The sequence below is a fragment of the Bos mutus genome, chromosome 15 (genome assembly GCF_027580195.1).
Source record: "Bos mutus isolate GX-2022 chromosome 15, NWIPB_WYAK_1.1, whole genome shotgun sequence".
NCBI lineage: Eukaryota > Metazoa > Chordata > Mammalia > Artiodactyla > Bovidae > Bos > Bos mutus.
This window is the reverse complement of record NC_091631.1, coordinates 36124281-36137672: the sequence shown is the minus strand read 5'-3', so window position 1 is coordinate 36137672 and position 13392 is coordinate 36124281. Positions and strand designations below refer to the sequence as shown.

The window sequence follows — 13392 nt, the reverse complement described above, 5'->3', positions numbered from 1 at the left end:
AATTAACCACGTAGTGGTAGACAGCAAAGGGACCTAGCCATACGTAGACATGTATCTGTTCTCCCCCAAACTGAATATGGGTTGCTTTAGAAATGAGGCTCTACTTAAATTTAGGGAGAATGGAAAGCAGGATGGGATTAAGTAGTATGTGTTGAGGTTATGGATTAGTGATTACTAATTATTTTCTTTAAAAATGTTTTAGGATGATTTCAATTTTTACCTTTTAAGTTTAGCTGTTTCAACAAAATGTACTATTTTTATTAAAAATAAAAAAAAATTGAAAAAGGAAGTGATATGTGGAAAAGCATGACCTAGAAAACTTAAAGGTCATCTGGGCCAACCATCTTTCCCAGTTGCCTGCCTTAGAGAAACCTGGTTATTTGGATCATGTGGCATGAATAAGCCCCCCTTGCCCTTTTAATGGCCACATAGAATATTATAGGCAGAATACCTAGGAAGAAATAACTGCTTCCTGAGCAGTAGACCTGTCTGTACACCTGAAAGACTTCCTTGAAAATCTTATCCATTTTGTTCCTCAAAAGAAAAACAAACAAACAAAAAAAAAAAAAAAACCACGCTAAGGCAAAATCCATGAACCAGAAAACCCAAATTATTCACCAGGCTCAAGTGGAGGATTTAAAATAGCAAAAGGAAGTAAAGCCCATCTCTGTGATGTCAAGCGCTATTTTGGTAGACAGCAAAAGAGTTGAATTATAAGTCCCTCAAAGTTAAAATATTAACCAGACCCTTAGCTATAAGATGTGTTGCCAGGCATCTGTATGGAATATAACTGTGTAATCAGACTGTATTGTACTTCTCCACACAAAGAGAACCAAAGCTACTGCTTCTAAAGATTAGGAAACTTTCAGTAGACTGACAGAAGACAGTGCAGAGGAAATGGCTTGGGGGTGGAGGAGATGTATGAGAGAGGATGAAAGGAACAGCACTCATACTATCCAAATTAGAGCCAGGATGTTTATGCTCAAATCTTGTCTTGGCTCTGTGTCGAGGGGACTGAATAATGGGGACATGGGAAAGTGTATCTCTGAGATCCCTAAATGAGGCATGAAATACACCAAATTCCTCTTATAAATGCCTCTTATTTGCAGCATTCTCTGCACATTTTTGAATATTGTGATTAGAATCCAAAGCCAGCTAATGCTAATTATCCGTACCTTTTTGTTGTTGCTGGTATCCCTTCTGAAGCTGTTCTTTCATTCTGTTCTTTAGAAGTCACACGCCTCCACAAGACTGTAATCTTAGGAGGAGTGTTTTTATTTATCTTTCATTTGTTCAAACAGCATATATTTATTGTGCAGCTCTTTCATGCTGGGCACTGTGCTAGGCACGGAGGGTATAGTTTTTCACGAGATAGACAGTCCCTGTCCTCATAGAGCTTTTACCTCCCTTAGCATCTTATACACAGTTGGCCTTGTTTGTCAAGTGATGTGGACATTAGGTTAACAGAAATCACTAAATTAACACCATTTAAGATAGCATTAAAACATTTCAGGTTCCAGTGTCTCTAATAAATATTTGGCTATTATTAGGACAGACTGAGTAACACTGACATCAGTGGAGTTTAGACTCAAGACTATATTTAGAAAAGTTAAAAGATGTTACTTTTCTTTCTGAAAGAGAATATCTGATTATGGTTTTTCTTTAGTAATTAAAAAAGTTTGATGCATAATTTGCAAAGTACTGGCAAAGGAAAAGAACAACTATTTGTATCTCATTATTGCTGTCTTTAGAACATGTAAGAGGCAGCAGCCGCAACTGCCACAGGTGAAAACAATTACTGTCCTGGGCCTGAATAGAGAAAATCTTGTTGCTTTCCATTGAGTTGGCTTTCTTTACAGGTGTCATACACAAGAAGAATAAGACTTTAATAGGAGTTTTAATAGTTTGGGAATTAGGAAACTTAAGAACCTCTGTATAGAGCTTGGGAGCTACGGGTGGAATTTGCCTGGAGCATTGTTAAATTTTGTGACTTGTGTTCTCTGAGGATTCTTTTGCCCGATTTCTCTTGTTTGTGGAGAGCAGAAACACTCTAATTTGAAATTGGAGAAGCTTGGAGAAGGCTCTGTCCGCCCAGATAGCCTCAGTCTCCTGAAGAGTTCACGCATGGCAGTGAACTAGAGTGGAAACTCACTGTAAGATTTTGAATTTGGAGTTTTGATTTGCCTGATTTCATGTTGTAACCTGTGCTTTCCAGTAGAAAAATGAAAATCTTGGGTTTTCCTAATGTAGAACCAATTCATTTTACCAAAGACTGACACAATTTTCACACATGGACAACTGAGTCACACTGTATGTAAGGCTTTCTGCTGGAAAGACCAAACATACTCTGGCATCAATTTTATTGAGATAAAGTATAAATACTATTAGTTCATGTTAATATGTTTTCTAAGCAAAGGAACAACAGACTATCAGTTGGGTGCTTCTATTTTTTTCTATTCCATCAAGAACAAATTATTTCCAATTTGCATCTTAAACTCCCCATTATTTTTTATGCTTGCTCTACAGCTGAATAAAGACTTTTTTTGGGATTTGTGACAATTCTCTTGGCTTGAACTTTGAAGCATGTCTTGCCCTTAGAGACTGTTTATGGTCATTCATACACGTTTGTTCCTTCAAAATGTAACTAGGCTTGTGAGAGTCAATTTTGTGCATTTCAACATTAAGTTCTATTTATTGTGATTTATGGGATGAGAAATTGGGTTACATGGCATCCCAACATCCCGCTAAGTATGTATGGCTTTTGATTTTAAGTGATTTACATTATTCTTTCCCAAGTGGAACTGTCATACTGCATTAACAATTTCTTTCAGAATTCCACTAATAAATCACAGATTTTCACTGCTAGTATTCCATTGCTTATTCCTTAATGACACCCCTTTCTAGTTGGTTTTGCAAGCTCATGGAGTATTTAAAAACAAATTCTCAGAATGCCCTCAGAATATTCGGTTCAGACCAGATGCCTTGGAACTACAGCGCTTTCAGAGTTCTTCCGCCACTCCCGCAATACCAAATGTAGCTTCCTTTAGTGTCTTTTAGGGTTTTCCAGGGCTCCCCTGGCCTCGGGCTGGGAGAGCGGAAAGAGCTCATCGGTTAGTTTGAAGGCAGGCAGGCTGTACAGGCAGCTTTTCCCAGACTCTCCCAGCTCCGGTTTTTCATGCATACCAGCAGAGCCGCTTTTTTCCTCCAGTGATTGAAACCATCTGGACTGCAGGGGCGTCACGTGTGTGTGAGAAAATGACATAAAGTTTCAGACCCTCTTGTGTTTTGCTCCAGACCCAGACAATTCTTGGTCGGATGGTCCGAGGTGAGGGCCGGTCCAGTTTGAGGACCAACTCCTCATCCTGTTCTCCACCCCCATCTTCCCATCCCCAGCGCCCTCCCTCCCCCGCTTTGCGCGCACTCAGCGCGGTTTTCTTGTTCCCTCCAGAGCCTCCGAGCATACCCCTCCGCCGGGCTCCAGCAGCCCACCCTCCCAGTCTCGGGTGGAGGCACACCTCTTCCACGCCCCTCTCCACTCAAATCTGTGCTCCCTCCCTTCTCTCTCGCTTCAGCCCGGCCGCAGCCCCGGGCGCGGATGCCCGCCCGACGACCGCCCTCTCTCCCGGAGCGGCTCCTCCTCCGGGCTGCGCGGCTGCAGGCAAGCCCCCATCCTTGCGAGCACCCAGCCCGGCTGGGGGGCTCAGAGGTAAGTGCGTCCCGGCCGCCGCCCAGGCTTTCCCTGCCCGTCTTCCCGCCAGGAGGTTGCTTGCTGGCCTCAGTGCTCTTGCTCCACAGGCCGGGTGGCGGGCAGAAGGGGCGCCGGTTCCGGCTCCGCCGCGCCCTGCCCTGCGGCTGCAGTCTGAGCCCTTTCCCCGCTAGTCACCACTCTGCCCGGGAGGTGTTCCAGTTCGGTGAGTATTAGCGATCCCAGGCCTCTGAAAGCGCAGAGGAGTAGGGCTGGTGGGGGCTGCCCTCCGGGCGGTCCTGGCAAGCCTTGCTTCCCGGCTCCGCTGGGGCGCGCAGTTGGGGGTGGGGAACATGGAGCCGAGGGTCTGGGGAAGCGAAGAGCTGGTTGGTGTGCGAGGAGGAGCCCGAGGTCTGGGCGGTCCTGGTAGTGGGCTCTCTGCGAGCCCCTGGATGCGCCCTAGCTGCTCGGCAGCTCTTACCTGCAGCTGTGGTAGTTTGTGTGCACTTCTTCCAGAACACACACACACACACACACGCACGCACACACACGGAACTCAAACAAAGGAAAATTAATTTTGCTCTCTATCACTTTATGATTACCTTTACTTTTTTTTTTTTTGCTGTTCTTTTGAAGTGCACTAAGTATTGAAAGTGCATTTTTAAGTGACCCAAGACCAAAGGAACACACTTTAGCCAACGTTTGTGCTCCCTGATTAAAGAATTTAGTAGTTTGTAGAATTCAAGAGACTGAACGTTTTCAAGTGTTTATAAAGAGAGATTATTGCATTTTCCTGTGGTCTTTATGAGAATGTGGTTTACAATTGAACCTGTGTGAAACAGCTTCACTAAGAGAATTTAGCGAAATGCTGCCTCAGTCCACCTCTTGCCTTATCCTGATGCGGTTGTTTCTTCTGTTTGGACGGCAGGGTCTTGGGAATGGTGAAGGGGTCATTATTCCTTCTGCAGGGCTGTTTTGGGCTAGGGCTTATGTTCAAGTTCCTCAGTTGGCCATCTTAGGATAGGGTCACCAAGTTAAAACCCCAGTAACTGTATTACTGTTTGTTTGTTTTTTTTCCTCCCAGGTAATATTTTCAGAAGGTGAATCCCTTCGTTGATGAGGTTTTTCAGAAATAGGGGTTTCTAAGGGATCAGAAATAGTCTAATTTCAGAAAGCTAATCAAAGATAGAGACCAGATTGCTCAGTCTGTCTCCCATGGTGAATTAGGGACAGCACAAAGCAAAAGCTAAAAAGAACCTATTGAATGCATGGAGTGAATTAAAGCTTCTTGGACTCTGCCGGCTTGGCTGAGGGTTCCCTTGTGACTACATAGATTAAGGCTTCATTTTCATTTACCCAATAAATATTACCCTTGGAAAAACTCCCCAAGATATGTGGGAGATTTTCTCAAGCGTATATGGAAAGTGGTATTATCCCCTCATTGGGCCAGAAAGGCTCCCATCATTGGTAGACAACCCCAAGGCAACTGTTTCTTCAAAGTATTTTTTATTGACCACTTAAATTGTTATTGGCTTGATGATTGATTAAAAACTTTGCTTTTGGGTTTGTGGACGTGTCCGGGAAAGAGGAGCAACACATAGAGAAGAACAAAAAATTTAGATCCATTGGCCTAAAATATAAGAAGCTCAGAGGAGAAAATGATCATGAGCCAGGGTAACTTTATAGAAAAGATTTCAGTTAGGCATTGAAGCAAAGCATGGTTCTGAAATCAGTGGAAAGTTGCTGGGGAGAATTTTCAAGAGGGAAGAGAGTAGACCTTTTGGATTGGAGCTAGGGAGAGAAGTGGTGCTTACTGAGCATCATCGCCTCTGTGCCATATGCCATGTTCTGTCTTCCATCCTCTAGGGCTATGGCATAGGTATTGCTCTTCTTGTTTTAAAAAGAAGTGACCACACAGATAAGTAACCTGTTCAGGATCGCACAAGTGGTAAGTGGTGGAGCTGGAATTCCTGCTCCCTGTGATCTGACTCTGAAGGTTGTCCTTCCCCAGGGACAGTGGCAGGTTCAGCTGAAGCAGACGGGTCAGCTTGAATTCTGGCTTAGGAGTTGGAACTTCATCCTATTACTCTGTCTGGTTTTTAAAGATTTTTGAGAAAGGAAATGATGGGTAAAGCAGAGTTTTTAGAAGATTATTATGACATCTGTGTATAGAAATGTAACATGCTTATCTTAGGTAACCTGCAAGATGTAGTTCTTAATTGGCAGCCTAAAGAGAGTGAGTGTGGTCAGGATATCTCGGTGTGTAACTTCCTGCCCCGTTCCCCCTACCCTTTGATGGCTTCGTTCACTGGGTGAGAACCAATTGATTGCACAGACCACAGGGCTGCCAGGGATCAGGGAAGCGCTGGATCTGAGCAGGTGAGCGTTGGCATGGAATGTGTATGTGGAGCTCCACGACTGCTGGTTTGTCCTTTATGTTCCCACGTGGTTCACAGTGCTCCGGTGGAAAGGTTTTCCTTTCCTGGCTACCCTGGGGTATAGATCAATGTTGTAATTTGTTTAAGAGCCTAGGTTGCAAAGTTGAACCCCCAAACTAGGGCCTCTGCCCTAAAATGTTGTTTAAGTTGAGATGCCCTTTCCTTTCAACATTCCCTTGCTTCTTAAAAATGCCAAAATTTAAAACTTGGCACCAGCAAGGTGAAAATGAATTGAAATTACCTTTCTTATTAATAAGACCAGTTAAGAAAAAATGTAGATTTATTTCACTTTTTTGTTATGGAGGAGCAATAGGTTGCATTTGGGTAGTTACTGTGTAGGAATTTAGAAGGGATCGGAAAGCCAGGATTTTGAGATGTGCAAAGCTCTTTCTACCCTGCCACATTTCCTACCAGTTAATTGTGTTGTTCACTTGTTCAGCTTGGGAGCTTGCAGGGCCATCCACTACCCAAGTTTATAACCAGGCCCTTTGATTCTCTGCAGATAATGGGCACAGGAAGGGCAGCAGTGGGTGGAGCCATTTTGCTAGAATTGTCTCCCACTTTGAATGCAATCTCGATTTCTTACTCTTCCTTGTCAACCTCTAGGCCTTTCCTCTGAATGTGTCAGGGCTCTGAAGACTTGGTTCTTAGGCCAAGGGAGATCAGGTAACAGGCGATGAGACAGAAAAGGGCAACTAACAGAAAAATCGCTTGTCAACTGGAGAAGTTTTGTTTTATTAATAAACTCATGTTAGAGTCAACCACGTTTTTTGGTAAAATAAAAAGATGCAAAATGGGCTTCCCTGGTGGCTCAGGGGTGAAGAATCTCCCTGCAAATATAGGAGACATGGGTTCGATCCTCCATCTGGGAAGATCCCACTTGCCACAGAGCAACTAAGCCTGTGCATCACAACTGCTGAGCCTGTGCTCTAGAGCCCGGGAGTCACAACTACTGAGCCCACTCGCCGCAACTGCTAAAGGCCACACTCACTAGATCCTGTGCTCCACAAGAGAGGCCACCACAATGAGAGGCCCGTGTATTCCAAGTAGAGAGTAGTCCCTGCTCATTGCAACTAGAGAAAAGCCTTCGCAGCAACGAAGACCCAGTACAGCAAAAATTTTTTAAAAGTTGCAAAGCTAAAATTTCATCTCAGTTCTCCAAATTCATTTTTACCTTTAAGAGCCTCTAACTGGAGAGCTTGCCCTATTGAATGAGGCTTTGGTTTGTGAAATTCTCACCAGCAGCTCTAAATGTGTCAGGATATGACTCAGTTTGGGTTCGGACCTCCGAGGAATGTGCCCTCTTGAAGTAGGGAATTTAGAGTCTGAAGATATGGGTAAGGTTCCAGCTTTGCCATTTGTTCAGAAGTGTCTGGAATTCGATGTTTCTTAGCTCAGTTTATCTAGTTCTTCTAGACCAGAGTAATCTCCCAGGATGAACCCATAGTTCATGCCCTGAACTATGGGTCCTTGGCTCCTTCTCGCATTTTGTATCTTGTATCACTTGAAAGCCATTTTGTTTTATCTGTGGCCTGTGGTTATAGACGAGAAAGGAAAACTAGGATTTTTCTCCAGAATATGGCAGATCTTTTGGTATGGATTTCTGTGAGAATGCTCTTGAGGTTAGTTTTGACAGTTGGGGGTCTCAAAAAGAGACTTTGGCAGTGCTCTTGTTTAAATGTCAGAGATGTTTTGGTTGCATTTTTGGCTCATTGCTTACACAGTTGTTAGTGTTTTTATATTTGGTAAGCATCTATCATTTTTATAATTTATTAAAGGAATGATTTACATTTTCCAAGATAGCTAAAAGCTTAGAAAAAGAGGACTAGAATATCCTTTGGATAGTCAGATGTAATCTCCTAGAATAGTAGAACCATTTGACTGTTTTAACCCACTCCAACTCCACCTCCAATTATCCTTAAATCTCCACCTCCAAATATTCTTAAGTCTTTCTCAAGAGATTTGCTCTTTCTCAAGAGACTTCACAATCTCTCCAGGAAATGTTTCCTGAGCTTTCCAGACTGATGATCACAGATTATCTCTTTGTAGTTAGCCTGAGCTTTTTTTTTTTCTCTCAGTGTTTCTTGCTTTTACCCTTTTCTCATGCCTCTTAATGCACAATTGTTCACAGAGTGGGCATATTGTCTTTCTTGGACCCTAATGTCAGCTACCAGAAATGTAGATTGCTCCTTCTGTACCCATCTTTTCCTTCCCTTTCTCTGGCTAAACAAGCTGAGTTGCTTTTTAGACCTGTGCTTATATGTGTTGTTTTGTGTGTTGTTTTATGTAGTAAGTCAGTATCCAATATGTTGGCAATTAGAGCTTTCAAATTGAAGGATGCTTTTTGGAAATAAAATGTGCTTTTTTCCTCCCTTATCAGCATGAGTGGTTGTGGAACATATGTAAACACTGGAGAGGATCTTAAAAAAAAAAAAAAATTATCACCAAAAGAATTTTACCCAAGTCTTTTAAGGACTTAAAAAGAATCCAGCCTTTGTAAGATTGTAGTAAAAGTAACAGACTAACCCAGTTAAGGCCTTTCTAGAAGTGTGGAAATCATTTGTTCAAACCAGAATCTAGGACCCCTGAGTAAATATGATAGAAAGAATCTGCTTAACCCTTTATAACAGCATAAGAAAGAAAACCTCTTCTCACGGGCCTCTTGTGATAGAGGGCCTTAGCGAGCGCATGCTGAGAGTCCTGGTTGTCAGTGTTGTGAAAACGGCTTTGAGTGGGCCAGTGTCACTGTTGGTGACTTTCTGTCTTCCTTTGATGTGAATTTGGGATCTTGGGTGTTAATTTGAATATAGTTTGAAGTTTGAATATAGAATATTTGTGAATTTTTTTATCCCCTCTCCCTATTCTTTCCTTTCTTGAAGGCTAGATTGGAGTAGATATAGCTTTTAATGAAGGAGTCAATGTCTGAGGATATTTTGTCAGACGCTAGTCTTCAGGACACCCCACTCCAGTACTCTTGCCTGGAAAATCCCATGGGCGGAGGAGCATGGTAGGCAGCAGTCCATGGGGTCGCGAAGAGTCCGACGTGACTGAGTGATTTGACTTTCACTTTTCACTTTCATGCATTGGAGAAGGAAATGGCAACCCACTCCAGTGTTCTTGCCTGGAGAATCCCAGGGACGGGGGAGCCTGGTTGGCTGCCATCTATGGGGTCGCACAGAGTCGGACACGACTGAAGTGACTTAGCAGCAGCAGCAGCAGCATCTTCAGGAAGCATTATTCATCCACTCTGGTGTTCAACATTACTGAATATCTGCTATGGACATAGCACATTGGCTAGTGCTTTCAAGCATCTCTTTGTTCTCTTACTGCTTTTCTTCAGTAAACATGCTTGATACAAGGAGTTTGAATTGAGGAGTGGGTAGAGTAAAGAAGTTAGATGGGAAGTAATTTTTGGATAACCCTGGTTGGAGTATTGCTATGGGGATCTGATCTAGATGCTGAGATTACTCCTGATAGAGTTTCAACACGTGAGCATATATTTTCTAGTAAGTGAACAGGGTTCAGTCAGTTATTTTTGCTGCTAGTCATGTTTGGTTATGTTTACAGTTGCCGGGAGCTCCACTTAAATGCAGTAGCTCCTGTATTAGGAGGTACCCAATGGGTTAGTAGCAAGGATTGCCTGGAGAAGTTTTTCCTAAAAGTCTGGTCTTGGCACTTGAGCCAGGGATGGATGCTAGGTGCTTAGACCCAAGGGGCTTGTACGCAACCAGAATGATCCTAACACTGGGATCCAAAGGGGATAGAAGCTCCCCTGAAACTTTGTACCACTGTAGGAGGGGGGTCAAAGCTTTTTGCTTCTCAGTAGATGTTAGAATCTATACACACTGATCTCGGGATGAAGAAAACCAACTTACAAATGACTATATAGTGCTATATAGGCTTAGGAAGAGGATGGAAAAACAGGATTTAAGGTCAAAGTGTTCATTTGAGTCTTTAATGTCCAATTTATCAGAGATAAACCACTGTGAGGGTTTTGTTTTGCTGTTTTTTTTTTTTTTTCCCCCTCTACATCTGTGTTTTGACAGATCACGGCCTTGAATTAGAATAGGATTTAGGACCAAAGTGTTTATACAGAACGTGATAGCAGTCTTGGGAGATGGACAGAGGCCACTTTGTGTCTTATTTCAGGTGGACCATTTTTCAAACCCCCATAAGCAGCTCAGCAGTCCGCATTAGTTAGCAGTAGCTTTGCTGAAAGGTATTGGTAAAATAACATCTAGCAGCCTTTTGTCTGTTCCCGGTTTAGATATGAGTGAGAAAGCCAGTTTGGGAGCAATTTCATGTGCTCCGCTCTGCCCACATTCAAGTCGCCTACGTGGTTCCCATATCCTTGTCTCTGGTACTGGTCCCTGGGGGGCCAGGGGCAGATCTCAGGATCTGAGGCTCAGACGTGGTTGAAGCCACATCAACAGCTGGTCCTGGTGGGTCAGCCTTATTTTCTGTGGTTATCATCAGGGCTGAGGGTGTGGGGAGGAAGGTGGGTGGGACAGGGAGGACAAACAGAAGGGCATGTAGTTCCTTGGAAACTAAGCAAAGCAATAACCTCTTAGGACTTCTTTTCCCCCTCATTGACTTGTACTTTTGTTCTGTTGGAAACTCTTGTAACTTGAGGTCATTCTGTAAATACTCGTAGTCACTAGCCGAAAGCTCTGTGACGCCTACACGGTGTGGGAGGAGCCCTCCTAGATGGTTCTCTGGATGTGTGTTTGGTCCATGTTCTTTCCCTCTTTTTCACCTAAGTTTTGATGCTTCTGTTTTTGATTTGTTTTGTTTTTAAGGAATAAAATTTGGCTTCAATATCCAGGTTTTTGTTTTTTGTTTTTTTGGCTTATGGAGACTAGGGGCTGGGGGCCAGAGTGTGACATGTTGCCAGACAGGAGAGGCTTTTACACCTAGACAAATCTCCAGGAAAGAAGAGACAGAAAAGTTTCCACATAGAGCACAAGGATTGGAAGTCAGAAGGGAAAATGGCCTGGCAGGTGCTTTGGGCCATTGTGACTATCTCAGCTAAGGTGGGCCTGATGGTTGGATGATGGGATAGTGCTAAAGATATCGTGTGATCCACATCATTCCTTGAAGATTTTTTTTTTCCTTAAGAGAAAGTACAGTTCATTGACTTTAAAATTTTTAGTTTATGTGATGTGTCCACAAGTAAGTTTCCAACACCCTGGTCTGTGTCTGACTGTATGCCAGGCATGGTAGTGGGTATACAAGTATATGAAAAAAAAAAAAAAACCAAACCAGTCCTGAACTTAGAACGTATAACAGTTGCCCAAAGATCTCTATAAAGTATTAAATTATCAAGCTTTAAATCGTGAGTCACAAACAGGGGGTTTGTGGCCCTGGATAAGGCTTAGGATATGCGGGTTTATGGAAAAGCCTTGGGTTGAATGGAGGACTTTGGAGATGTTGGAGAGCCCCAAGGGTCACTCCAGCCCCCTTTTCTTCTTTATCTGCCCTTTCCCCAGGTGATCCCATGGCTTTAAAGCACTGGCGTTCATAGAATGTTTACTTTGTGCCAGACTCTGTTCCAAGGGCTTTACACGCATTAGTGTAATCTTCAGATAGCTTTGTGATGTAGGTACTGTCATCCTCACTTAAAGGTGTGGAAACTGAGGTCAGAGAGATGAACTTCCTTGAGATCACACAGTTCATAAACCGAAGAGTCAAGATGTGAGCTTAGTTGGAGACTGGATGCCAAGCCCTTAACTGGTTCTGTTTAACCTTCTAATTGGTCGTGAACCCCTCTATCCCATCCCTTCTCCACATAGCAACCAAGCTGTTATGTTTGTCCCCTACTTTAGCCTTCATAAGGAATCCTGCCCATTACACTCAGAATTCACGCTTGCAACCAAGTCCTTATGTGCTCTAGTCCCTGCCCTCCCACCTACTCTCTGCCTTCCTCTCTGCGTCTTCTGTCTCAGAGCCTTTGCCCTGCAGCTGACGTGCTCTTCTTGAATACTGCCAGTTTGTACTCTCACTTCATTCAGGTGTTGGCTCAAACGTGCCACCTCTAGGAGACTTGACCTGATCATCCAAAGAAAGCTAATCTTAGTCAGTCTTTAATCTGTGCTTTGTTTTTATTCCTAAAATTGCATTACGTGTTTGTGTGTTTTTCCTGTCTGCTTTTACAAAAATAAACAGATGCCATGAGGTTAGGGAGTTGGTCCATCTGTTTACTGGTATCTTTACTTTTCAAAACAGGACATGGAAAGTTTTCTATAAATATTTGTTAAATGAATAAATGGTGTCATATGCATTTGATGTGCACGTTTAACATAACTTTACTTGGATAAAAAGTGAAGCAGGAAGGGGTGTACAGGTGATATACACAGGTCTGGGTCTTACTTGGGAAACCTGGCGTGCTGCAGTCCATAGGGTCACAAAGGGTTGGACACGACTGAGTGACTGAACTGACTGGGTCTTACTTGGCTTTATATTTATTGCCAAAGATTTGCCATAATATCTGGCCAAAAAAATGCTCAGAAAATCTTAGCTGAATGAATGCACTGTTTGATTTGTTTTGAATTCCAGACATAGGAGTTCATGAAGGGAGAGAGTAGTGTGGTCTGGAGTGCTTAGAAAGAATCCATGGAGGACTTACAGACTTTTGAGGAAGAGATGGATTTGGTTGGTCATATAGGAATCATAGAGTAATTTTTCTTAAACTAGGAGGATTGTTAAGATGATCTGGTTCAATCTTTCTGCTCATGGATAGGGAAACCGAGCCTACAGAAGCAAAGGACGTGTCCAAAGGTACACAGCTAATGTATGCCAAAAATGTATGGAATCCAGATATTTTGATTATTAGGTCAATTCTCTTTCCTCTACACAGTGATTTTGGCTTGTGTGGGATAGACATTAGGATGGAAATTAGGCCTAATTGAATCAACAGGTTTGTACAAGAGATCCATGGGAGATATGATGAGCTGAATAAGGTGAAGACCAGGTCCTGGAGGATCTTGAACGTTATCTTGAAGACTTTAAATTCAGAATGACAGGGAGGCATACAAAATGCTTTAAGTCTTGTTCTGTCTTTTCGCTCTAGTGAAGGTGATGTAGATATGTAGGTATGGAGAATAGATTGGAGTTGAGGAAGGAAGTGGAACCTTGAGGAGTTTGGAGGCCTTGTAACAGTCAGCTGTTAGTGCAGTTAGGGGCCTAGTTGCATTTCAGTTTGCTTTTAGAAATTTGTAGGGGGTTTTGAAGATGACATTCAATTCTTTGGTAAGATGAGTGTACCCAGAA

General features: G+C 42.9%; 1 protein-coding gene across 3 annotated transcripts in view; it reads left to right on the top strand.

The window, feature by feature from the left end:
• The first annotated feature begins 3203 nt into the window (after positions 1-3203).
• DENND2B (DENN domain containing 2B) overlaps positions 3204-13392 on the top strand; it is a 171073-nt gene continuing 160884 nt past the window's right edge. For 2 of the 3 annotated variants that reach the window (XM_070383893.1, XM_070383891.1), the window contains exon 1: positions 3447-3706. The gene's annotated coding sequence lies outside the window, so the exon portion shown is untranslated. Of the gene's footprint in view, positions 3326-3446; positions 3707-13392 lie in introns of those variants that run through there. The other variant, XM_070383892.1, reaches the window with a different exon arrangement.